The sequence below is a fragment of the Mesoplodon bidens genome (genome assembly GCF_964165515.1).
Source record: "Mesoplodon bidens genome assembly, chromosome: 10".
NCBI classification, from domain to species: domain Eukaryota; kingdom Metazoa; phylum Chordata; class Mammalia; order Artiodactyla; family Ziphiidae; genus Mesoplodon; species Mesoplodon bidens.
In genome coordinates this window covers 92936372-92961607 of record NC_138172.1, presented here as the reverse complement: position 1 = coordinate 92961607, position 25236 = coordinate 92936372, and the positions used below count along the sequence as shown (strand labels likewise).

General features: G+C 42.1%; 1 protein-coding gene across 3 annotated transcripts in view; it reads right to left on the bottom strand.

Annotated features, from left to right (window-relative positions):
* The window catches only part of ATXN1 (ataxin 1), a 414991-nt gene that overhangs the window by 253200 nt on the left and 136555 nt on the right, over positions 1 to 25236 (bottom strand). The gene's annotated exons all lie outside the window — the stretch shown is intronic.

Genomic DNA, 25236 nt, shown 5'->3' with positions numbered 1-25236 from the left:
CACTGATACTCAAAGGCATCACGGACATTTATTGAACACTGACTATGCTCCTGGCACTGTGCGAATGCTTTACATACAATACTCCACTACACTGCACCCTGTGAGGTAGCTAGTAATCATTGTTATCTCTCTTATTGACAAGAAAACTGGGCATTTGTAGGGCTAGCAGATGTTAAAGGCGGTATTTAAGCCACTATCTTTCACGCAAGCTATGCTCATAATTTCAGTGCTGTATCACGTCTCCAAAATTGATCTGATTATCAACACTCTTGTACTTATTATAAAAAAGTTAAATATTAATTCAATGTCACCTTATTTTTCCCCAGAGACAATATGTCACCTACATCTTAGCATTACTAACTCTTTTTGGATTTGATTGTCCTTTGATTTTAGTTTCCAAGCTAAACTGAAATCAACATGATCATATTTCCATCAGGAGTCAATTTATAGTTATTTCAGTAAATTTAAAATGTTGATTAATCCCAAATGCAGATGCCAAAACACTAAGGAAAAACCTAAAGTCGAAGTCCTACCCAAATGGCTAAATTTCATTAGAAAGAAGGCAGATAATAAAATCAAGAGCCATATGTGAATCCTTACTTTAAAATATGGAAGTAAAGAGAGGCATTTCTATATTATGTCCATGGAATAAAAAAAAACACTTAAACATTTTAACCTATTTACAAACTCTACCTACTATAGGTCTTAGGATGACTGCGCATAAAATAGACATGAGCGTATCAAGAAATCAACAGCTATTTATGGGTCACATATTAATTTCCCTTTTGTACCTGTGTGCGGAGGCCATTATTTGTTTGCACTATTCTGGTTATGCCTCTGTGCCTCTGAACCTGCCACTCCCTCTGATTAGCATGCCTTTCCCCTCCCTGCCAACTAGAAAATGCCTACTCATTCTTCAAGGCCAACCTCCAATCTCAATTCCTTTTGATGTCTTTCTCCAGCTCTCCTGACGCTTTCTGGGAATCCAAGCAGAGGGCGTTTTGCCCCCTCCTATGTTTCCCTAGCTCAGCAATGGCACTGACGTCACCCTGACCTTGTCCTTTCCAAACTATGCCCCATTCCCAACCATCCAGTCACTGAGTCTGCCACCAGCACACACCCTTCCCCTTCTCTCCCGACCACCACCTCCGCTCCAGGCTGCCCACCATCCCGACTCATCTGGACTATTCTGCTGGCCTCCCATTTAGTCTCTCTGCTTCCTTCCGTGCCACCCTACAGCCCATCCTCAGCACCTGCCCAAAGCACTGCAGTGGCTTTCCACAGAGCTTGGATTCTGACCAGGGCTCCCAGGGCCCAGTGTGATCCAGCCTTTGCATTCTTTTCCAGCCTGCATGCAGTGCCTCTGCCTTACTTTTCATTCCTGAAAAGCACCTAGCTCTTCTAGGCCTCAGACCCTTTGCACATGACCCCCTCCTTGCTGAGACTTCTCCCCGAATCACCCACCTTCTTCATCAAATGACCTTGTACTCCTTCCTCCTTCAGCTCAGTCCTCTTCTCCTCAAGGGAGCCTTTCCTGATCTCCTCGGCCAGGTCACTACCCCCCACTGCATGCTTTTACAGAATCACTCTCTCCCTGTTACACTGGTCACCTCTGTAATTTTACTTTTTTTTTTTTTTCGCTAAATACACGATGAATGCTTGTTTCCCCCACTAATTAGTAAGTTCCAGGAAGGCAGAACTGTGTCAAGTTCTTGCTCATGCTTTTATCCTCATTGTTCAACACAAGGCTAGGCATGTTATAGGCACTCACTAAAAATCTGCTGAATGAATAAATGAGAAGAGGAGGGAGGGAGGGGAGAAGGACATCCCTTATCATAATTTAATGAGTGTTTGTTGAATCAATCTGCTGATGGCTTTTCAACACACAGAGCACAAGGTCCGCCCTCCTTAGAACAGCAGGCCAGCCTCCTTGTGATCTGACCTCAGCCACGATGGCCCTCCTCCAGCTGCACTTGACACTCAGCCCCTCTGAATCCCTGTAGCTCGCTGACCAAGCCTGCCTGGCTCCAGCTCCTGCCCACACCCTGGTCTATTCTTTTCCCTCTGATCATCTTTTCAAACTCAGACTCACTCTTCAAGTTTCAGAGCTAGGGCTGATTGTCTGTGAAGACCTCTCTTAAACCTTCTGGGGAGCTAAGGTCCCCTTCTCCCATTTTTCTACAATACCCTGTACCTACTCCTATTAAAGCAATTATCATATTTTCCTGTACTTGTGTCTTAGGCAAGTTCATCTCTCCCAGTACAGTGTTAAGTCCCTTAAAGGCAAGAGGGGGTGGGTACTGCCTCATCCCACTCTCCCCAGAGTTTAGCACAGCAGCCTGGCACATAAATAGTCAGTAAATAAATATTTGTTCAATGAACAAAAGAAAGTTTATAGATATATGAAATATGTGTAAAGATCCAGTGTTGCATATTTAAAATATCAATATATTATTAATATAGTATACTTAAATTATTATTAAATGTTGTGAGGCATAATGGTTACAAATTCATCTATAAAATGGGCATAATAACACCCACCTCACAGTAATTGGGAAAATTAAATAATATATATGTATATATATTACCATATGCATATAATAATATATAAGCATATATATGTAAAATATTTATATTCAAATAATATATAAGTATATATATTATCATACATATAATAATATATAAGTATATATTATATATATATATAATTATATATAAGTAAAAAAAAAATTTTTTTTTGGCTGCACGGCATGCGAGATCTTAGTTCCCCAACCAGGGATCAAACCCGTGCCCCCTGCAGTGGAAGCGCAGAGCCTTAACCACTGGACCGCCAGGGAAGTCTCCATAAGTAAAATATTTAGTACAGAGTTCAGCATACTGGAAGCACTCTATAATAAACATTATCATTAGGGCAACCAAGATGAATTTGTAATTCATGCTTCAAATTTAACAGTTTTATTTGCCAACATTTTTTCCTATTAAAACATTAATTAGCATTAGCATCTCTGTAAGGCCATACATAGAAAGGTGATCAGAGAGGTCCTCAGCAAACTAAGGATAAAGCAGAGTTTTATTCACTACAGCAGAAGGGCAAATTATTGTTTCAGGAATCTGCAATGAATGTGTAAAGGCACAGACACTTCAACACGAAAGAAGCATTTCTGTCCAAAAATTATCTATAAAATCTAAACGATAGAAACAACAAATATCATTCAAGCACTATAAACGTTTAGCTGAAATAATTAGAAATGCTTACTGTGAATTATTTCTTTTGCTAAAAAAACAAGAGAGTGATACATATTCATCCATTTCTTTTAATTAATGGACAGACTTTATACATATTATGTATTTGTCTAATGAATATGCCATAAAAACGTTTGAATTAACAGCCAACACATTCCACGTGTTGTCTATTAGATGCTATTCTGATTTAGAATTGCTAAAATTTAACAAAGAGGGAGAAAGAAGCAAGATAATTCTTCAACAGGTTTTTTAGGAAAAATAATGTAAGAATGAACTGTTTACAAATGCTACCAATACACAGTTGAGCAGAATATACTGGCAATAGTTTATTCTGCAAAGCAAACTTATAATTTAGTCTTATATTGCTCTTTCTGTTGCACGCTTGCTGAATTTAAATAACAAATACTGAACTATTTTATATATACTGTGTGCTACTGAAATATAAGGTACTATCATTATTGCATTTTGAGATTTCTATTCTCAATTCATCTTTATCTCTGTGATAAATGATAAAACCCAAAGCAAGTTAGATTTCTAATTGGGGCTTAACCATTTTCTGAGAAGTAATAGAGTTACGAAGGGGAAATATAAAAATGCTAACTTCTTTTTTTCTTTTTCTTATTGAAGCATAATGGATTTACAATGTTGTGTTAGTTTCAGGTGTACAAAAAAGTGATTCATCTCCATGTATACATATATGTGTGTGTGTGTGTATATATATATACTCTTTTTCAGATTCTTTTCCATTATAGGTTATTACAAGATATTAAATATAGTTCCCTGGGCTATACAGTAGGTCCTTGTTGTTTATCTATTTTATATCTAGTAGTGTGTATCTGTTAACCCCAAACTTCTAATTTGTCTCAATTTATCTAAACTCTAAATTATCTAAATTTACTTAAATGCTAAATTCTTAACTGTTTTACCAGTAGGATATTAAACTACTTTTAAACTGAATTATAATTCTATGCATTGGGCACAACTATTAACCAGTTTAACATAATGCAAATCTGTGCTTTGCAACATAATTAAGATGAAAAGGTAGGACAAACAAATTTAGCAAAGAAAAAGTTTTAATTTACTTAGATAATATTTCTCTAAATTTCCTATTAATTTCATTATCATGATGCTTGTGTTTGTGTCATAAAATCTGGTGAAATCTTAGAAATTGACAAGGCAAAATTCCTCTTTATTTATGCTGGTCCCTCAATAGGGAATGCCCTTCTTACTAATTCAAATGTTACTCTTCCTTTAAGGTTCAGCTCAGATGTCACCTCCTCTGTGACATGCTTCCACATATACTGTTATTTGTCCTGTCATGTAATGAATGACCCATTTCCCTCTCTACACTGTGAGATCCTAAGAGTCATTATCAGGTCTCTGCATTTTTCGTAACAAACTGCCCATTCCTTTGCACATTAATATTCTCAGTAAAGACTGGTTCAATGTGTCACCGAACACACACATTTTGATACCCTTAAGACTATGGTGAGAATGTCACTACTTGTGATCTAAAGTTAAAGGTTGAAGAAAAAAAATCCATTTTTAGTGAAATGAAACTTTTAGCATTTTCACTTCCAGATGCATCAGCATTGCATAAAAGATGCTGAAACTATTTTAGAAAACAGACATTCTGCACATTTTCCTCTTGGAGAATTAGTCTGAAAAATACCAAGCCACACAGGGGCCTCTGGGTGTTCTCAGGACAAACGTGCAGTTGGGTATTGATTCCTCACACTCCTTCAATGGAAATCCAGAGGAAGATTCAACCTCCACCACACGGGCATGCCACACATTACTCTATGCAGCTGCTCAAAAGTAAGCTGAGGACCCCCCTGGAGACGTCTGCCCTCGCCTTCCAAGACGGGCCAGCACTTTAGTGATGATGTATCTGAGCAGGAGAGAACTCTGGTACCCAGAGGGGCACCACACCAGTCCCAGCATATGTTTTCCACTTTCATTGTCATTCTTATTCCCGCATGGACCAACCTCTCACATATCGCCTTTCAATTTTTCAAGATTGAGCCTCTGTGATAAGTTGCCTGGCTGCGTCACCTATGACATCATTATACACATGCCAAATCCCTCCTCACTCAAGGCCACGTTCTGCTCAGAAAAGAACAGTGGGCAGCAAAAGAACAAGTTTCTCCTAATAAGCTATCCAAGATGATTGTCCACATTCGGAACTATTCATCACCATTGGGACAATAAATATGGAGTTTCCAGAAAGTCAGGCCAAGCCTTATTTAATGGGCTCTCTTTTCTCCATGACCCAAGATTCTCTAGGCATTCCATAGGAAGAGGGGTAAAGGGCTTCTGTGTCTCCTATCTCATCCCACTTCGGGGTTACTGTCAGCTTCACCCTATATCCTCAGCCACCCAAAGGACCCCAAGGATTTCCCTGTCATACCACATCTTTTAAACACTCATGTGTAATGTCAAGACACTGGGGACTATGAAAAGGGACTAGAGGGACTTCCCTGGTGGTGCACTGGTTAAGAATCCACCTGCCAATGCAGGGGACACGGGTTCGAGCCCTGGTCCAGGAAGATCCCACATGCCGCAGAGCAACTAAGCCCGTGCACCACAACTACTGAGCCTGCGCTTTAGAGACCACGAGCCACAACTACTGAGGCTGCACTCCACAGCTACTGAAGCCCGCGCGTGAAAAGCCCAGGCTCTGCAACAAGAGAAGCCACCACAATGAGAAGCCCGTGCACCACAACAAAGAGTAGCATTTGCTCAGCACAACTAGAGAAAGCCTGGGCACAGCAATGAAGACCCAATGCAGCCAAAAAATTAATTAATTAAAATAAATTACTTTAAAAAAAAAGGGACTATGACAGGAACTAGGTAGAATATGGGAGCAACAAGGGGAAATTCTGGTTTATGCTATCACCTTAAAATATTTGTATTTTACAAATGTAATAATGTACAACATGATGACTATACTTAACACAGCTGTATGATATAGATGAAAGTTATTAAGAGAGTAAATCCTAAGAGTTTTCATCACAAGGAAAAAATAATTCTTTCTTTTTCTTTTTTGTATGTATACGAGATGATGAATGTTAACTAAACATTGAGGTAATCATTTCACAATACATGGAAAGTCAAATCATTATGCTGTACACCCTAAACTTCCGCAGAGCTGAATGCACCTCAATAAAGCTGTAAAAAAATTTTTAATCCAAAAAAATTTTTTGTATTATGCAAAATTTGAAATCCACAAAAGGATGCACATGACATGTATATAATCTATGAAGCATAGCAATAAAATGAACACCCATAAACATACCATCTCATTTAAGACGTTACCAATAACGGTGCATATACCTATCTGCTACTTCCCTAAGCTCTCCCCGACCTCTTCTCCAGAGGTAACCACAATCCTGAACTTTGTATCATTCCCTAAAATATATCATTTAATTTTGCTTGATTCTGAACTTTATAAATGACTCTATCTTATTATATATAGACTTCTGTGGTTAGTTTTTTTGCACACAAGATTCTAAGATTTAACCATGCTTCTAAGATTTAACCACACTGTTGGTAGCAGCTGTCGGTTGTTCATTTTCACTGCTGTATAATATCCCTTGTGTGAATTTTTCAGTGTTCTGCTAATGGATTTAAAAAATGTTTAGTTTCTAGTGTTCATTTTATTTAATTATTGTACTAGAAACAATACACATAAGCAAAGTTTCTCTGGGGTACTGCCTAGGAATGGATTGATTGGGTCATGGTATATGAATATTCACTCTTAAACAATGCTGACATATCATTTTCCAAAATGGCTACGCCAATCTACACTCTTACCAGCAGTACACCCCATCATTTTTTAAACTGTGAAAACATTTTAAAATCAAGGAGACTTATGTGATCTAAAGCTGGTGCTCTTATTTTATGGGCCCAAGTTATGAATATTCATAAAGAAATAAACATCGTATACCTCTCTCTCACACTGGTGAGTTTATATTTTGTTCCTCACTAAACACAGCAAATGAGAACTACTTCCTAAGATATGTTTATTTTTCCACCTTCAAATGGGGCATTAACTAGCCACTTAGACTAGACTGAGGATAAATGATTTGAAGGCTCCACGTGGCTTTATTTCCCAATCATTCAATTCTTAAGCAAGGCGGCTACCAAAGGTGTCAAAGAATGATCTAGAATACTAAGGGTCCCAGAGACCAAAACTGCCCACTGGGAACAGGAAGTCATGTACAAACTTAAACTACACAAAAGTATGGCAAATTGAGAGAATTCTTTAATTTCCTTCAATATTAAGAAAGAAACCGAGGACCTGTACTCAGAAAATTATAAAACACTGATGAAAGAAAACAAAGATAACATAAACAGATGAAGAGATATACCATGCTTCTGGATTGGAAGAATCAATATTGCGAAAATTACTATACTACCCAAAGCAATCTACAGGTTCAATGCAATCCCTATCAAATTGTAAAATTTCTTGTTCTAGTTCCGTGAAAATGGCATTTTTCACAGAACTAGAACAAGAAATTTTACAATTTGTATAGAAACACAAAAGACCCCAAATGGCAAAAGCAATCTTGGGAAAGAAAAACAGAGCTGGAGGAATCAGGTTCCATGACTTCAGACTATACTACAAAGCTACAGTAATCAAGGCAGTATGGTACTGTCACAAAATCAGAAATACAGATCAATGGAACAAGATAGAAAGCCCAGAGATAAACCCACGCACATATGGTCACCTTATCTTTGACAAAGGAGGCAAGAATATACAATGGAGAAGAGACAGCCTCTTCAATAAGTGGTGCTGGGAAAAATGGACAGCTACATGCAAAAGAATGAAATTAGAACACACCCTAACACCATACACAAAAATAAACTCAAAACGGATTAAAGACCTAAATGTAAGGCCGGATACTATAAAACCCTCAGAGGAAAACATAGGCAGAACACTCTATGGCATAAATCACAGCAAGATCATTTTTGACCCACCTCCTAGAGAAATGGAAATAAAAACAAAAATAAACAAGTGAGATCTAATGAAATTTCAAAGCTTTTACACAGCAAAGGAAACCAAAAATAAGATGAAAAGACAACCCTCAGAATGGGAGAAAATATTTGCAAATGCTGCAACTGACAAAGGATTAATCTCAAAATATACAAGCAGCTCATGCAGCTCAATATCACAAAAACAAACAACCCAATCCAAAAATGGGCAGAAGACCTAAACAGACATTTCTCCAAAGAAGATATACAGATGGCCAACAAATGCATGAAAAGATGTTCAACTGAAAAGATGCTCAACATCATTAATCATTAGAGAAATGCAAATCAAAACCACAATGAGGTATCACCTCACACTGGTCAGAAGGGCCATCATCAAAAAATCTACAAACAATAAATGCCAGAGAGGGTGTGGAGAAAAGGGAACCCTCCTACACTGTTGGTGGGAAGGTAAATTGATACAGCCACTATGGAGAACAGTATGGAGGTTCCTTAAAAAACTAAAAATACAACTACCATATAACCCAGCAATCCCACTACTGGGCATATACCCTGAGAAAACCATAATTCAAAAAGAGTCATGTACCGCAACATTCACTGCAGCACTATTTACAATAGCCAGAACATGGAAGCAACCTAAGTGTCTATTGACAGATGAATGGATAAAGAAAATGTGGCACATATATACAATGGAATATTACTCAGCCATAAAAAGGAACGAAATTGGGTTATTTGTAGTGAGGTGGATGGACCTAGAATCTGTCATACAGAGTGAAGTAAGTCAGAAAGAGAAAAACGAATACCGTATGCTAATGCACATATATGGAATTTTAAAAAGTGGTACTGATGAACCTAGTGGCAGGACAGGAATAAAGACGCAGACATAGAGAACAGACTTGGGAGCACGGGAGGGGGAAAGGGGAAGCTGGGATGAAGTGAGAGAGTAGAATTGATGTATATACACTACCAAGTGTAAAATGGATGACTAGTGGGAAGCAGCCGCATAGCACAGGGAAATCAGCTCGGTGCTTTGTGACCACCTAGAGGGATGGGATAGGGAGGGTGGGAGGGAGACACAAGAGGGAGGGGATATGGGGATATATGTATACATATAGCTGATTCACTTTGTTGTACACTGGAAACTAACACAACATTGCAAAGCATTTAGACTCCAATAAAGACGTGGAAGAAAAAAAAAGAGAGAAACAGAGGAATAAATAACTGAAGTAGATGAAGAAAAGCCTTATGAGCTTTTATTTTAAAACAGCAAAATCGTTTTAAAAACCTTTGTAATTAGGTTTTGCCAGGCTTAGGTTTAGAGGAAAAGGCTTCTTCCCTCCCAAAAGATCAAGGTCAAAGCTGGAGGCTACTCTACTGCAAGTGTGAGGTCCAAATCATCTAGTTCTACATCTTTCCCCCAGGTATCTACAGACCTGGCTGGGTCTGAGTGTAGATTTAGCAAATAAAGGGCATGAGGAAGGGCAAAGAATACAATGAACAGAACCTCTTCCTGGTACAATGGTAACAACGGCAGGACAGCACCATAGCAGACCCTGAAGTTAATTGGGAGAGTAACTATAACTAGTCTGCCTTCTTTGACTAATAGGAACAGAGACCAGGGCAACAGTCTGTGAAACCTGGTCAGCTTCACCCAGTACTGTTGTCAACAGTTTCAACTTTCTTCCCCACAGCCATTTATTATTGGTAGAAACCACTCTCCGAATTTTAAATTGTCTTGACCATGTTTTCGCATCCCTTCTCCATTCTGGTCTCTTTCTTACTGGTTAACCCCGACAAGCAGACAGATCTGTGAAAAGCAGACAGTGAGGGGAGAAGGTACAGTTGGGCACCTTCACCTATACAATGGGTGTCTCTGAACATCCAGATGTGATAAAAAGTCAAACAGACAAGCAAATGGTATTAATGCCTTAAGTCACCTATTTGAGATTTTTCATTGTCTATCAGTGAGGTATTATGCTTATTAGACTCCCACACTGCTTTAATTAAGCAGGGCCAAATGGCCTTATTTTTTTATTTATTTTTTTATTTTTTGCGGTACACAGGCCTCTCACTGTTGTGGCCTCTCCCGTTGTGGAGCACAGGCTCCGGACGCGCAGGCTCAGCGGCCATGGCTTACGGGCCCAGCTGCTCCACGGCATGTGGGATCTTCCCGGACCGGGGCACGAACCCGTGTCCCCTGCATCGGCAGGCGGACTCTCAACCACTGCGCCACCAGGGAAGCCCCCAAGGGGCCTTATTTTAATCATACCAGTCATACTCTCTCTGTTTAGGCCAGAGAGCTGGAACCTAGTCAGGCAGTGTTAAGAGAACAGCCTTTCCTTCTTGATCAGCCTTTCTTTCTTTCCTTCCTCTCCCATTGACTTTCTACTAAGAGCATGGTAAACAAAATTTTGATATTTGGTACCTGGTGCTGGATGCCCCCAAATAAGATGAGGAAAAAAAAAATGTGTCTGTAACCTCAGGTGAAATTCCAGATTATGAGACAGCTTTCAAGATTGGCAAAAACACTAAAATCAGGGACTTCCCTGGCGGTCCAGTGGTTAAGACTTCACCTTCCAATGCAGGGGGTGTGGGCTCCATCCCTGGTGGGGAGCTAAGATCCTACATGCCTCGTGGCCAAAAAACCAAAACATAAAACGGAAGCCATATTGTTAACACATTGAATAGAGAATTTAAAATGGACATCAAAAAAAAAATCTAAAAAAAAAAAGGTACTAAGATCATCCCATTTTACAGGATCCCTTTGTAACACTGATATGTAAAGATCCTATTAAAACACAGTCATCTGCCACACCTACAAAAAGCTTTTATTTAAAATGACTTTGTATTCCGAGGTTATGTTAAAAGTGTGTCTGGCTTTCTATTCAGCGACTAGATGATCTTTTCAGGAGAATTACTGTACTTCGTTGTAAGTGCTTAAGGAGGGACTAATTAGTCCTCCCCCCCCCCCCGGGCCCTTTAAATTCCTATGGGGAATGAGGTCATGCTCAAAGCACCAGGTGGAGGTCTCATCAAACACTACAGCAGCACAAAGGGCAGCGCTTTCCCGAGGCAAAACAGGTATGAGGACAAATCTTCTGCCAGGGCTATGTTCTTCACTGGCAGGCCCGGAGAACAAAAAAGCTAAGCTTTGGGGCTTCCCTGGTGGCGCAGTGGTTGAGGATCCGCCTGCCGATGCAGGGGACACAGGTTCGTGCCCCGGTCCGGGAAGATCCCACGTGCCGCGGAGCGGCTGGGCCCGTGAGCCATGGCCGCTGGGCCTGCGCATCTGGAGGCTGTGTTCCGCAACGGGAGAGGCCACAGCAGTGAGAGGCCCGCGTACCGCAAAATAAATAAATAAATAAATAAATAAATAAATAAATAAATAAGCTAAGCTTTTAGTATAAGATCTTGCAAAGGACCTATTCTGACGCTGGACCACCCGCCCACGAGTTCATCCCCTCTCCTCTACTTACTGCCACGCGGCCCCTTCCCACTCCCTGATTGGCTGTCCCCTTGGCCCAGGCGCACACCTCCAGGGAGCAGGGCGGAAGTTGGGACCCAGGGGCTGCTGCTCCAACCCCAATCCTTCCTCCTCCCCATCTGCATCCCAGCACCCACAGGGGAGTGCCACCGCTCTGGGACACCGGCCCACGGTGGCTCCGTGGCAGCGTGCCAGTGGTTTGAGCTCCTACTCGTTTCTACAAGAACCATGGCAAGCAAATTAGACGTTATAAACACCTCCTCCGATGGAAGGAGGAAAATTCCTTTGGGCTTTGTAAAGGAACTTCGTCAGCGGTGAGTGTCTCCACGGCAGAAGACAGATGTGCTCACCCAAGCCCCTTAACCCCGCTGGCATGTGTGGTCCGCCCCTTCTGTTGGTTACAATCAAGGCAGCAGGGCAGGAAAACATTTCTTGGGGAAGAATGTCTCTCATGTTCCAGGTCACTGTGGGCCCCCAGATAAGCAACATAAAGCTATTTTCAATGTAGGTAAAGCAGATTCCTAAATGCAGTGTTGCCAAATTCATTTTTAGAGACGTGGCTGGAAGTAGACTATTTTGCTCCCAACACGGGTTAAAGTTTTATTAGAAAACCAGGAAAGCACACATCCCTGGCCAAGCGACAGCAAAGAGAAACAGTTGAGTTCTAAATTGTGCTGGAAATAGAAGCAAGGGAGCAGTCTAGGATTAACTAAAAGCAGCAGTCAATTATGAACGATGCTTTGATGCATGTTACACAGCTTGTCAACACCTTGCAGGGGCTGGTTGCCAGGGGGTGTGGCTTTAAAATCACAGCCCTCCAAAAAGTCATGGATACCTGAAATTCCAAATTAAGAGTCTTTCCTTTGGTTTAAAGATTCCCTCTCTCTCTCTCTTTAAATTTCAGAATAATATGCTATCTTGGAAGTGGAATATCCAGACATCCAAAGAAAGAAACACACACACAAACATATATGGAAAGAGGACAGGTTTTGAATTAAAGCTGAGCTTTACCACTTCCCAGCTCTGTAACTTTGGGGAAGTTATTTACTGGCTTGACTCTCAAGTTCATCAGCTGTGAAATGAGACAAACACCTGTCTCAGAAGGTTGGTGCAAAGTTGAAGTTCAATTATGTACATAAAAGTATGTGGCCCACTCATAGCAAACATTCAGACACTAGTTTTCCTCTGCTTTTTTACAGAAGAGGTCATAATAGGGGAACAAGTGAGGACAACATGAGGACGCTGGCTTCCTGATGTGGAAATGGTGAGGAGGTCAGCAGAGATGGAGATGGCGGTGGCAGGAGAAAGGGCCACCTGGGACCCAGTGACAGAATCTGTTTCACAAATGTGCTGAGGTCAGCTTCTGCTCAAGGGCACATGGTGGCTGCAGGCTGACATTTATTTGCAATGTAGACTGGCTAGCAAGCTGTGAACTTAGAAACTGGCCTTCGCTAAAGAGCCATGCCTAGCCCCTCCCAAGGCTCTCCCGTGCTTGGTGTCCAGCTGGGGAAATGAAGCATTGGGGAGCATCTGAACAGCTGTCCTACGGGGTCACCTGCAAGGGCGTGGATTAGGTGAAGCTATGAGCGGGTGGCAGGCAGGCAAGCCAGTAGCAGAGATTAAATGTAGCTTCCAACTTGCTGAAGCCCAGTGATGTCAATCAGACCCCACTGACCCACAGGCCAGGTCAGTGGGGCTGGAAGACTTTCCTACCAACTTACCAAGGACAGGCCCCACACCACAGTGTGTAGCCAGAGATGGTTTTCTTTTCCTAGGCATCAGTATCTCCACACTTAGGGATCACCCCTTAGCTCACCCTGGAGAGCCAGCCATCCTTGACTTCCAAGGCATGAGCTAAGCAATCTCACCAGTCTCTCAGGTGAATGGACCAAACAGAGAGGGCTAAAAATGGTAGGAGGGGAGGGGCTCTAGAGCAGGCTGAGGCAGAAATATATTTTTAGGCCGAGAAGAGTTTCGAAATCTAAAACGCTTCTACGCAGAAGATAAATCTTCCCCAAATTTCCTTCTCTAATTGCTGCCCGTAAAAATAAGCTTAACCTGGGCTTCCCTGCTGGCGCAGTGGTTGAGAGTCCACTTGCCGATGCAGGGGACACGGGTTCGCGCCCCAGTCCGGGAAGATCCCACATACCGTGGAGCGGCTGGGCCCCTGAGCCATGGCCGCTGAGCCTGCGTGTCCGGAGCCTGTGCTCCGCAACGGGAGAGGCCACAACAGTGAGAGGCCCTCGTGCCACAAAAAATAAATAAATAAATAAATAAAGCTTAACCTGAACAAATAGGAAGGAGAGAGGGATTTTTAACAATAAACAGTAATAGCTAATACAAGTAACAGGAACATTATTTAGAAACATTAATAGGTCCGGATACCAGCCCTTCTGTTTCCCCAAAAGGCCTCCTTGGAGCATTGGTAATCTGCAGACCACATTTTGGAGATCACTAAACTGACAGTGTTTACTGCTGTAGTGGTTACTGGAGTGTGACTTCAGCAGATTCACCTTTAGAAAATTTCAAAATATAGAAGTGGGAAACAACAATATACGTGTGTGGAAATCTTGTAAGTGGTTTATTGTGTTTTTCTTTATGCAACTGTAGTGAATTATTGGCCATTATTTTCTATCTAATAATCAAGATGAATAACTTTGGGTTGATTCATTCTGTGTATTATCTATTACAAATGTGAAAATTCCAGTTAACCTTTCCCTAACCCCCAGTATACTTTTGGACCATTCCCTCCTTCCTTCCTTTGATGAGTTGTGTGCGCAAAGAATCTGGCATCATTTTAATACTAGTTGAGCAAAACCATTATGGAAGGTAAATAAAAGCTTCATACATACAATGCTTCCCAAAGCCAAAGGAAATGATTTTGGAGTATACACATCACTGATTACATTCCATCAGCAGAGATAATTAAAAGTTGACTATAGAATAATATTAAACAGCAGGCACAACTTTTTGAAAATTTCTCCCTGGTATTAGATATGCAAAAACACCAACTGAATGTTCAACGCTAATCACATTCATCTCTTCTTAAGAGCAGAGTATAATAAGTGGGTAGCCTAAATGGAATGCTTTGAACAGAATGCTTCACGATTGTCTGATTAGTCTAAATTTAAAACTCCAACAAAGGCAAGGCTTATTCTTCTTGAGGTTCAAGATGCACGAGGATTTGGTAATGAAATTCCTTTAAGAGAGCAAATAAAAAAAACCTGCTATCTACAAGCTGCCAGTGTTTTATGTCTGTATAGTGTTTTTAAGTCAAAGTCACCATTCATCCAATGATAAATGTTTGTTTGAATAAATGAGTGAAAGAAAAGGCCTCAAAATGCAAGTTTAATTGCCTCTAAGTTATGAATCAGGCAAAGCAATTTTAATCATCCCCAAGCGCACAGGCTAAGACAGGTTAAATGTCGGCTCTCACCAACCAGGCCAAAGCCAGACCTGGAAACTGAACTCATGTCCTTTGATTCTTAGAAAATGACCCAGCTGTTAGGGCCTGTTGCTTGGCTGCCTCACTGCAAACTCTCAATACAATTGGGAATGCATGTTATCTAGGCCAGGTGAGGTAAGATGAAGTAAGCATAACAAAGCCGGGCTTGTTCCTGAAATTATTACAGGTACTCACACACACAGAAAAAGGAAAAGCCCCATCAAAACGCTAAAATTAAAGATGAAATTCTTAATATTAATGTCTTCACTCTAATGAGACACCTAGAGTAAATTACTCAGGGCTGGAATTGAGAAAAAAAATGAGCCTGCAGGATACTGGATGAGAGGTGGAACCTGGAGTTTCCCCAGGGGGCTTCAAATTTATTCTTCCAGAAACATTGGTAACACCCATCTTTTTTCCATTGTGACCTTCTAACAGGATGCAATCTGCGAGCCAGCTAGACACTTAAAATCTATTTGTTTCAATAACTCAGAGGAGAAATGTAACCAGAAGATTTTTTGCAAGTGGAATCTATTTGGCAAGCAGAATCTGTTTCTATGAGAAAATTCTCATGAATTTCACAGGAAGGGTTCTCAAATCGTAAATCTTGAAGTTTTCAAAATTCATGCCAAGGGAATGAATATTACCCCCATGCTAAGCTATCCTTGGTGAGCTAAGCATAAGCAGCAAAGCACGTGCCCCAGTATCTATTTTTCTGGTCCCAGAGGAAGGTGAAACAGAGCTGTCCAGACTCAAATCGTAAAGTAGGTAAAGTCTGTCACAGGATCCGTTCCCTCTCATCCCCTAAGGTGCCTCCCCTTAGGCCCCAGGGGTTTCTGCTCTGTCCGTAGCCTTTTCCACCCCTACGCTGTGGACGGTAACACCAGTGAGGCATCGTATTGTTTCAATACGAATATACGTCATTCATTGTTTTGCCTCCTAAAAAATATTCGTTTAAACCTTTTCATTTTTAAATTGAGGAATCAAAAGCTTTACTTGCCTTTAAATTCCAGCATCAGCTAGCAGCCAGCCTTCTGAATTGGGAGACAGGATAAGGTAACTCCCCTATTTTTAAAAGCTTATTTTGTTTCATGTGCAGGCCTGCCGTAAAGATGGGAATCCATTGAAATCGCAGGCGGGGTTCATACACCACTCTGACCGTGGGCAAAAACTCTGTTACTCAGCCTCAGTTACTCATGTGTAAAATAGGAATTATTATCACAGAATATAATATAACAATTATGAGTCAATGAATATAAAGTAGATGGCACACTGCTATCCTAAAGGCTAAGCTATCCTCGGAAAGGACACAGTGGTTCCCAAGTGCAGCTAAATGCAGCCCCGGGTTGATCCAGCCACATCTGCTAAGGGCCAGAATCCCTGGGAACTCAGTCATTCTTACCGGTTTCTCAAAGCTTCTGGCCTCAGGCCATGGAGCCAGGCGCCCCCTAAAGGCAGGCCTGGGGTTAGTCCTTCTCTGTTACTGTTCTTTTATCCGGCTCTTTTCCAGCCTGAGAGCATCTCAGCCCTTTCCCACTCCTCTCCTCCCCACGCCCCTGGTCCCAAAGCCTAGAGATACCGTGCCATTCCTCACTGTGCCACCCCCTTCCCAGGCCCCACCCTCTACCCTGTAGCAGTATAGACATAAATTCAACATGCACTGGGAAACCCCAAAATTCGTGTGACTGGCTTTACTGCAATACTCGCTTTATTGGGGAAGTCTGGGACCGAATCCGCAGAATCTCTGAGGTCTGCCTGTAATGGATTTTTCATGGGGAGACCTCCAAGAGCCCCCCGAGTTGAGTTTACACAGCCTTGAGCCCCTGGCAGCCAGAGCCTGATTTAAAACAAATTTCCCACAAGGAAAGGCACGTTTCGAGATGAGCAGATGACCCAGCACAGTGAACGGGAGTCGGGGCGGGGTGGGGGTGGGGGGGCTTGCAAAGCACTGGGTTTGGCTCAGCCTTCTTGAGGAGGTCTGAGCTAAATTTTACAAATCAAATATCACCATTTTGGCGAGGTTTGGAGAGGCAGGAGAGGAGGAAACCACAAAAGAACCGGGAGGCTTCAACCAGAAACAGGGGAGGCATGGATGCTGAGTAGGGCAAACAGGCTGCCGGGCAGAGACTGGCCTGGAAGCTGCAGTGAAGGGAGAGAAATAACCGGACTGGGGCAGAGGTCGGGGTAGGGAGGGCACCCCAAGGCGAGATTCACGGAAGGCAATTCAGGGGATGCTTGGAAGAAGCGCCCCGGGAGCTCTCAGTCACAACGTCGGCAGCATGAGGGATGTGTCTCTGCAAGGGTTTTCCAGCTCAGCATCTGGAAGCACAGCCTCCTTTAGGAGCAGCAGCAGGACTTGGTGGGAAGGGCTACAGAGGCAGAATCCACAAACCAGGGGTCTCTTCGTCTGGTCCTCTCCTGGGATAAGACCCTGCGGAAGGGAGACTGCTCAAGGCCCTTTAACCAGGTCTGAATATGGCAAGAAGACAATGGGGAACAGCTGCAAGTGCTTCCCAAGAACCCCTCAATAGAGAGAGAAAGAAGAGCAGCGTCAAGAAAATGCTGAGCCCTTGGGTTTGGGAAGAGGTGGATACGGGGAGCCCCAGCTGTTACAGGTGGGACCCAGGACGGGTATATGTGATACTAGGTGGATTACATCCATGCATGTGTATGTATCATATTATATACTGTATCTGGAGAAAGAAAACTGCACTAATTATAGACATCAGAAAGCAAATCAAGGAGTGAAAAATGATCAAAATTATTTTAATTGTGTAAAAGTAATACAGATTAGGGCTTCCCTGGTAGCGCAGTGGTTGAGAGTCCGTCTGCCAATGCAGGGGACACGGGTTCGTGCCCCGGTCCGGGAAGATCCCACATGCCGCGGAGCGGCTGGGCCCGTGAGCCATGGCCGCTGAGCCTGCGCGTCCGGGAGCCTGTGCTCCGCAATGGGAGAGGCCACAACAGTGACAGGTCCACATACCGCAAAAAAAACGAACAAACAGTAATACAGATTAGAGTCATTTACGTGAACTGCTTCTACTAATGCCCAATGACCATGCAGCACAATATCAATGAAATGTATCATGAACTGTGTACTGGATTAACTCACTTGTGTAAGTTACATTTTATGACAATACTAAATTCTGTTTTATATGTTCAGGCTTCTGATTTTGTGACGCATATAACTGCAGTGTCTGGGAGCTAGAACGGACCTTAGGGACATCCCTGACTCTAACCCTTTCATTTAAGATGAAACGGAGATGAAGAAGCCGGGGTTTAGAGAGGGTACTGCTTTCCCAAGGCCACAGGAGGACTTGGTTAGAGCAGGGGATACAAGAGCTGCTCGTGATCCCTGCCCCGCTCCAGGGCTATCCTTAAAATGCTGTGCGCCTGGACAACACGGCAGGGACACAACCCCTTTCCCCACATTCTGCAACACCATTTGCTCACAATTCAGAATTATTCAAGGAGCTTGGAAAAAGAGGCAGGATGCTTGAGGGAATGGGATAAGCTCAGGAATAGAGATGTTGGAGCTTTCAGTTAAGAGACTTTTGGATGACGTGATCGTTAGAAGAATTTACAGTCTCTCTCTGTTAAGAAAATCAAGAGGAGAGTCACTGTGGGACAGTAGGAAAAACGGAGGTTAACCAGTCAAAGACCCCGGGATGAGCCGCAAAGCTTACTAGCTGTGTGGTCTAGGACAAGTTATAGAAACTTTCCAAGCCTATATTCCTCCAGCCATAAAATGGGCAATAATGGTACTTATTCAAAGAGCTGTGAGATTAGATGAAATTATATATTAAGAACATCTAGCACAGCACATGTGCTCAACCAATATTCAACATTCTATCAGTATTTCTTTTTTTTATTTTTAAATTTTTTTGCAGTACATGGGCCTCTCACTGTTGTGGCCTCTCCCATTGCGGAGCACAGGCTCCGGACGCGCAGGCTCAGCGGCCATGGCTCACAGGCCCAGCCGCTCCGCAGCGTGTGGGATCTTCCCGGACTGGGGCACGAACCCGTGTCCCCTGCATCGGCAGGCGGACTCTCAACCACTGCGCCACCAGGGAAGCCCTCTCAGTATTTCTTTACTATAGTCTCCTTGCCTGGTGCCACTAAGAAAGTCTCACCTTTGAACATACTGAGTGGATAACTGGATGACCAAGGCCAGGTATATGTTATTTCACAGATAACTTTGTAAACCTTGTTCCAAAGTGTCAGTGTTATATTCATGGATAACTTCAAACTAGAATGTCAGCATGGAAACTTTAAGGGAGAGTTGTAAAAGCCAAGCCTGTTTCCATCTGGCTTGTGAAATGTCACAACACAGGCAACCCTGATCAACCATTAGGAACCTCCTCTTGCTTTCCACTAAAATGTCCTTGTAGAAAACAAAGATACCACAGTTTAAGGGTATCCCCAAATTATGTCTTCTTAATCCCTGATGGGAATCCTTGCTCATTTTCACATCCAAAGTCCTCTAAAAAATCGATCACACATCTTAACGTGGTTAACCACAGTAAGGCAGCTCACAACATGTCCTTCTGAGGATCCATGAACTGGTTTGAAACGTCCAAGGCTGCAGAAGAATAAGGCACTGCCCTGTCCACAGAGAAAGGCCTCTCAACCCATAGTGAGCCAACAAGATTCTACGTCTGTCTTCTTATCACGTCTCCTCCCCACATATAATTCTATCAGTAAATGAGAGATTAAAGTCTCAGGGAAAAATATCAGGAGTCTGTGTCTTACGCTATCAACAAATCCCCAGCTGACACTGCTACATGCACAGTGACATTTCAGTAGAAGCCTCTGATTCTGTCTGCAGGCCTGAACATTAGTCCAGGTCTGTTCCCACACTCCCAGCAATACTGCCTTCCCTCTGTTCTAGAACTGTCTGTGACCTAGATGTTCTGGCAAGCAAGTAAGCAAACCAGCTCTACCTCTGTCTTCTCTCTCTCACACACACACTCTCTCTCTCTCTCTCTCTCTCCAAGGTTTTTCTTTCCTGAGTCACCTTTGTTGCCAATAATTGAAGCTGGACCAGCGAAAGGGGAGAAAACCCAAGCCAATAAATAAGGCTCCTCTGGATCCATTAAGCCCCGGCCCATCCTCTGCCCTTGTGCACTTCACTTTTGTTGCTTCTGACTATATTGTGTTCCGATGTGGAGAAAACTATTTTTTTCACTCTTATTCAAAGACGTGACATTATTGTTGTTTCTTTAAAACACGTTGGCATTCTTGCTCTTCCTTCTAGGAGAGGGACTTCAAGGATCACTGAAGCTTCTGGGCTGAAGCAATCATCTGCTAGGCTGAAAAAACAGAACCTAGCTGCCACTCCCTGCCAGGAAAAGTGCACAGGGTGAAACGGGCAACTCTTGGAATCATCAACATCACTGAAGGTGAAGTGACTGGTTGCTGCTCAGGTGTTCTGCATCTAATTGGACCATGCAGCCTGAGCCTAGTGAGGACCATTACAGGATAAAGGATACAGGTGTAGCTTAGGATATACAAAGACTGCTTGTCTGACGATGTGCTTATGTGTAAGCCTAACTTTTAGACGTTACTGTATGTGCTGAGTGCCCTGAGGGAGTTCATTATTTCAAAGAACCCCATCAATGTTTGGTAAAATTCAGTCATCTCCATTTGTGCTTTGGAAATTTAGATCTCTGAATACCAGATTTTCTTCAAGAAATCTCCCCCGTCCACCCCACTCTCTCTGCCTTTAGAGCACATCATCAATCTCAATATTAGTAACAAAAGAATGCAAATATAGGGGGAAATATGCCCAGTGCTGGAAGGGCATCAGGCATAAGCCATCATCGTTCAGACATTTTTGCTGGATAGACCACAGAACGCATAACATAAAAGGCTGATGCAGAGGTGTGACTTGTGATTCTCCTTCTTGAAACAGTGGTGTAGGATCATGAGAAGAAAACAAGAGATGCTGATGGAAAAATAGTGAGTAATAGTCCTAAACTGGATGAGGGAAAGCAGGAGGTGAGGACTGGCTAGGAAATAAAGATACTCTCTGGGCTCCAGGTCACTGGCATGCAGAAGGCACAAGGGTATAGCAGAACCAGCCATAAGCACCACCATGCCCGTGATTACCCAGTGTATTGTGAGATGTCTCCCTATACAGCAGGGCTCGGACATGAGAAGAAATCATTCATCATTACACAGGAGGCTTGGAGTGAAGTCAGGGTCAGGGAGAAATCCAGGATTACAAAACTGTCTCATGTACAGTGGTTTCACCCAACACAAAGCACAAACCATGCAAAGAGGAACCCCAAGAGACACTGCCATGGCTCCAGCTCCCTCCCCATCTGTACAGCTGCTGGAACACACACCAGGCCTGGTAAATTGTAAAGAACCAAGCCTCCAGCTTCAGATGGAGAGAAGGAATCTGTTTATTCCAGAAGGTTCAGAGATCATTTAAGAACAAATTCCAGGCTCGGCTAGACCTTTCACAATTCAATGATGAGTATACCAGGAATAGGCAACCTCAGGCCTATAAAGACTTGGTGGAAACTCCCTGGCAGTCCCGTGGTTAGGACTCCGTGCTTCCCTGCAGGGGGCCCAGGTTCAATCCCTGGTTGGGAAACTAAGATCCTGCAAGCTGCAAGGCACGGCCCCCTCCCAAAAAAAGAACTTGGTGACAAAACATCCAAGCATTTTTTTTTAAAAATCCAAGAAATGAAGGAAGAAGATAATTTTGAAAAAGATTTATTACTGGAAATAGAAATAAGTTTCAGAGAAGATCTGATTTGTGCTTTGCAAAAAGAAGAGGAGGAGGAAGAGAAAGAAGAAGAAAATACAGACTCTGTAACAAGACATGAAGGATAAGTGGACGAAACCAAGAAGACAGTGAGTTACAAAAAAATTAGGAATATCTTCAATGCTCATGTTTCAAAAGTATAATTTACAAGTACATTAGGACCAATGGAAAGGAAAGACAACACTCTGGAAAATCATATCAGTGAAGAACAAACTTTAAAAAACTATACCAAAATGGCGAGCAAAAAGACAAAAAGGATAACAAAATAAGATAAATGGTAATGGATACTGAAGACAGAGCAGGAAGCCAGGATACAGATATCTGTGGTTCCTGAAGGAATCAGAGCAAACACCACAGAAGCAATCATTAACGATGTAAGAAAACTTTTCTGAACTGACCTAAAGAAATTCACAGACCAAAACAAACCCTTTCACTCTGTACAAGAAAAAAATTAATGGAAACTGACATTTACACACATATATATACATACATAAATTAATGAAAACTGTCCTCTGTTTACCTTCTGGTGCAACTTTTGAATTTTGAGGTCAAAGTAAGATCGTATCAAATGAGGAAGGGACAAAATAGAAGTACCCAGGTCACTGAGAAAAATCAGGCTCACTTCAGACTTCTGTTTGACAATGGAAGAAATAAAACAACAACTGTACAGTTCTGATGGAAAAGGGATTTGATACAAGAATTCTAAACTAAATTTTTCTGTTGAGGTGTGAGAGTTAAAAAATGAACAAGACATTCTGGGATGTAAAGGATTAATAAGAAAATGTACGTCATAAAAACATTATTTGAAGAAGTTTCTAGTCAACCAAAAAATTTAATTAAAAAAAAATAAAGCAAAAGGTGCTTTAAAATAGTTTATGGTATATAACCAAACCATATAAACTACAAACAACTAAATACAGCTAGAAAACAGACAGTAGGTGATCTAGATAATTCTTATAAGAAAATCTGCATAATATTTCAAAATAATAATAAAATGGATCAAATATCTATATATCTATCATGGAACAGGAAAGGAGAATCACAAAGGCGAATGAAAATGTGTTAAACTCATCTTACACAAGGAGGAGGTATGGTCAGCAAACTTCTTGACATTGTTCATTCAGAAATACAGGTTATTTTTTTTCAAATTTAAGAAAATATCTAGTAAGTTAAACAATGTATAACTTGAAAACTGTTAGAGAATAAACCATATCACACAAAGTGGAAAATGATGGAAACATCAAGGAATCATAAAAGCAAAAAGAATAAAATGATGACAGAAATTCAAACAAGGATATCAACATGGAAGATAGGTTTAAATTCTCTTTTTAAAAATCTCAGGTAGGGCTTCCCTGGTGGCGCAGTGGTTGAGAGTCCGCCTGCCGATGCAGGGGACACGGGTTCGTGCCCCTATCCCGGAAGATCCCACATGCCGCGCAGCGGCTGGGCCCGCGAGCCATGGCCGTGGAGCCTGTGTGTCCGGAGCCTGTGCTCCGCAACGGGAGAGGCCACAGCAGTGAGAGGCCCGCGTACAGCAAAAAAAAAAAAAAAATCTCAGGTAGAGTCATAAATTGACCTGTATGCTGTCTGCAAGAAATCTATGAAATTTAAAAGAGGGACTTCCCCGGTGGTCCAGTGGGTAAGACTCCACGCTCCCAATGCAGGGGGCCCCCGTTTGACCCCTGGTCGGGGAACTAGATCCCACATGCATGTCACAACTAATAAGTCCACATGCCACATCTAAGAAGCCTGTATGCTGCAACTAAGAAGTCCATGTGCTGCAACTAAAACCCAGTGCAGCCAAAATAAATAATAAATAAATTAAATAAATAATAAATAAATATTAAAAAAAAAAAAACAGAAAGCACCAAGGGACTTCCCTGGTGGTCCAGTGGTTAAGACTCCATGCTTCCATTGCAGGGGGCATGGGCTGGATCCCTGGTCAGGGGAATAAGATCCCACATGCTGGGTGGCATGGCCAAAAAAAAAAGTTAAAAGAAAAAGGACTGGAGCAAAGGAATACTAGGAAACTCGAACATTTAAAATAGAGAGTTACTGGGCTTCCCTGGTGGCGCAGTGGTTAAGAATCCGCCTGCCAATGCAGGGGACATGGGTTTGAGCCCTGGTCCAGGAAGATCCCACATGCTGCAGAGCAACTAAGCCCGTGTGCCACAGCTACTGAGCCTGTGCTCTAGAGCCCGCGAGCCACAACTACTGAGCCCGTGTGCCACAACTACTGGAGCCTGCACGCCTAGGGCCCGTGCTCTGTAACAAGAGAATCCACCACGATGAGAAGCCTGCACACCGCAACGAAGAGTAGCCCCTGCTCGCCACAACTAGAGAAAGCCCGTGCGCAGCAACGAAGACCCAACACAACCAAAAATAAACAAAATAAATAAATTTATTTTAAAAAATTTAAAAAGCAAGAGTTACAATGTTAATATAAAATCAGAATTAAACACTGAAAGCATCAAACAGGAATGTCATTTTTCCTGACAAGGGGTACATTCTAAAGAAAGTTAAACTTGTATGTGCCAAGATAACATAGCTTAGAACTATATAAAGGAAAATAAGCAGAGATTGAAAGACACCCAGTAGAGTTGTTGAATTACCCCACTGCTTTTAGTCCTTGGAAAAGTAAGCAGATGAAAATTTAATAAAGATACAGAGAAGTAGGGTAAAATAATAAATAAGGCTCTTCTGATGACTAGATAAACCTGGTAATTAGAGCATGCATCTTCTGTACTGGGACTCATGGAACACTAATAAAAACTAAGCATGTGTCAGGACGTCAAAGAAACTTTACAACGCCTTGATGTTCTGTGACCACAATGCAGTAAAAAAAAAAAACTCCACAATAATAAACAAAAGCAAAAACAATTCAAATAAACATATACATTTAAAAAATATTCTCTTAAAGAGGTTTAGAGTCTGAGAAACACTAAATTATGCAATTGCAGGTTGAGACAATAAAGATAAAGAGAACATGATGTATCAAAGTGTAGGCAACCAATGCTCAGAGGCAAAGACTTGAAATATTCTCATCATGAAGAAAAACTTGGTACTTCCTTGGTGGTCCAGTGGTTGAGACTTTGCCTTCCAATGCAGGGGGTGAGGGTTCCATCCTGGGAGCTAAGATCCCACGTGCCTCATGGCCAAAAAGCCAAAGCAGAAGCAACATTGTAGCAAATTCAACAAAGACTTTAAAAATTTTAAAAAAAAGGAAAAAAGCTCAAAATAAAAGAACAATCAACTCAGGAAATTAGAAAAGGGAAATGAACCTAGGGAAAG